Consider the following 3,323-nt stretch of genomic DNA (forward strand, 5'->3'; position numbering starts at 1 on the left):
AATAACAAACCTCTTTCTATATAATGCACAATCAAAGGACCCCATCATCATTTGCTCCTGGAGCCTCGGACTTGCCTACTATGCCATCTACAACCGTTTCTCCCACCCTAGCATTCAAGTTCCCTCCACAATTTCTCTCTCACTTAGCTCTAAACTCTTTAAACTCTCGGTTAATATCTTCCAAAATCTCTTTCTGTCTCCTCTTCACTCCTCTCTTCTCTATGTGCATAAAAACTTAGTATAAACAACTAATGACATCCGACCCTAATTTTCATCCACATTATCCTTGAATTTATACATCTATATTCCCTTTATTCCTGTCATAACTGATCCTTCAACGTTAGTGCTAGACGTTTCTTAGCTCTCTCTCTCTCTCAGGTACACAAACCTAATCCCACATATTACTTCCCACTGAAACTCCCATACCCACACTTTTGTTTCGCTGAGAGCCAGAACATCCAGCTTCTTTTCATTCATGACAGAGGTAATCACTTTTTCTTATCTGCAATACATCCACGCACATTCAAATATCCCAGCTATATAAAGTTTTCTTTTTATTCTTACTTACATACTAACACATTGCTCCAGGCATTTTAGTTGCCACTTGCAACTTGCATGACTTACAGAGTGTGATACGGTACCAAAATAAAACAAGGAATGTGATATTGCATCATAATGTTGTGAATGTGATATAGTATCACAGTAATGTTGAGAGTGTAAAAAAGTACCATAATAATACTGTGAGTGTGATATATTACCAAAATAATACTGTAATTGTGAGATACTACTATAAAAATACTGTGAGTGATAAACTACTTTAATACTGTGAGTGCAAATATTATGATTACAATGCAGTCACCAAAATAATGTAACGAGTTTTGTATATGGATCACATTATTACCTTTGCAGTATTTTATGAGTAATTTAGGTTTTCTAAATATACCAGATTCTTAAGAATTTTTCCCGAGGGGCACGAAGGACAGAGGAGCCAGTTCTCAGGAACTGTGTGAATATTTCACACAGTCTATTGGAGCTTTGCAATTTCTTGACGACCAACCTCGATTTTAATGAGTCTGCCTTTAAATCCCTCAGAAACTTCATTTGACGAATGATGAATGCTTCATGATTTTAGGTTTCGCAGAAATTTGTCAATACGTAATTTATTCTGGTTGCGTTTTCTGCTATATTTTCACTAGCAGAAGAAGGAAGAAGAAAGTAAAAATGGATAACTGGGAACACAGACAATGAAAAGAAACTCAGTTCAATGGTTTACTGAAAAAAAAAAATACAGGTTCATCTTTGGAAAGCAAAATCAGAATATAACCCCTCCCCCCCCACACCTTTCTCCGTGGGTCGTGGGACCAGTACTGTTTCTGCTTTATGTGACTGACATGACGGAGCGGATAGACTCAGAAATGTCCATGTTTGCAGAAGATGTGAAGCTAATTAGGAGAATTCAGTCGGATGAGGAACATGTAGGACTACAAAGGGCTTTGGACAGGCTGAAAGCCTGGTCCAGCAACTGGCTCCTCGAATTTAACCCCACCAAGTGCAAAGTCATGAAGATCAGAGAAGGGCAAAGTAAACCGCCGACAGACTACAGCTTTGGGGGCCAAAGACTGCAAACCTCACTCAAGGAAAAGGACCTGAGGGTGAGGGTAATACCGAGCACATCTCCTGAAACGAAGATCAACCAAATAATTGCTGCAGCATTTGGGAGATTAGCAAGCCTAAGAAAAGCGTTCCGGCACCTCTGTAAGGAATCAGTCATTACTCTGTACACACTGTATGACAGACCCATACTTGAGTATGCAGTCTGGAGCCCACACCTAGTAAAGTACGTCAAGAAATTCGAGAAAGTTCAAAGGTTTGCAACGTGATTAGTTACTGAGCTGAGGAGCATGTCTTACAAGAAAAGGTTAAGGGAAATCGACCTGACGACACTGGAGGACAGGAGAGAGAGAGAGGGAGGACATGATAACAGTATACAAAATACTGAGAGAAATTGAAAAGGTGGACAGAGACAGAATGTTCCAGAGACGGAACACAGCATTAACGGGTCACAGTTGGAAGTTAAGTCACAGGGACGTTAGAAAGTATTTCTTCAGTCACAGTGTTGTCAGGAAGTGGAATAGTCTGGACAGTGATGTCGTGGAGGCAGGGAGAGAATGGACCTTGTAGCGACCAGTTAAGAGGCGTTGCCAGGAGCTGTTACTCGACCCCTGCAATCACAATTAGGTGAGTACACTCAAACACACACACACACACACACACGCACACACACGCGCGCACACACACACACACACACACACACACACACACACACACACACACACACACACACACACACACACACACACACACACACACACAATTGGAAGTTGAAGACTACCTGCGTCCCTTTCTCCCTCTAGCCCTCTTTTCACTCTTTCTCCACCCCTCTCTATCACTCTTGTCCTCCTCCCTCCCTCTTCCCATCTCTCTCACCCTTTACTACTCTCCCACCTTCACACACACATTCCCTTACACTTCCCTACTCTTTCTCTCTCCAGCTCTCTCTCTCTCTTTCCCCTCTCTCTCCCTCCCCCCAATCCCTTCTCTTTCCTTCCTCTCTCCCTCCCTCCCTTCCACCCCGACTCCCTCTAGCCCCCTTTCCACTCTTTCTTCACCCGTCTCCATCACTCTCCTTGTCCTCCTTCTCCCCATCTGTCGTCCCTTACAACCTCCCCAACCCCACCCACCCACCCACACACACACACACACACACACACACACACACACGTGAAGCAGTACAACTAAATATTGTGCTCCCAGGATTTAGCGTTCTAGGGGCTATCCTAAGATGTTATTAGCGGTCATCGTACGGGATTGAATCAGTGAACATACCTACAGGAGTGTAACAGCTTTATAGAATGTTAATAATGTAATAAGATCAAGAATTTTACAATTTAAAATTGAATGCTGGTGATTTTTACTGAAAACTGAGTGAGGGAGGGTAACAATCAGCTGATCAGGCTGCTGGCACCAGTATTGACACACAATGTCGAAACAAACATAGTTAATTGGGTCAAGGTTGTGATCTTAAATATTAATGAACGCAGATATTGGTTAGAGCAGCAGTGTAGTGATAAGGTCATAAACGAGTGATTAAGTAAATGATGAAAGAAAGAAAAAAATAATCAATCCTCAGCTGTTGGTGTTGTGAATGCTGTTAATATCATTAGATTTGTTATGACCAAAATACTGGATTAAAAAATATGTGAATTCCAAGCATTGAAAATATAAAATAAAACTTAAACGCTTGATAAAGTACAACAACTGTA

Source organism: Cherax quadricarinatus, chromosome 90 (genome assembly GCF_038502225.1).
Source record: "Cherax quadricarinatus isolate ZL_2023a chromosome 90, ASM3850222v1, whole genome shotgun sequence".
Classification (NCBI taxonomy): Eukaryota; Metazoa; Arthropoda; class Malacostraca; order Decapoda; family Parastacidae; genus Cherax; species Cherax quadricarinatus.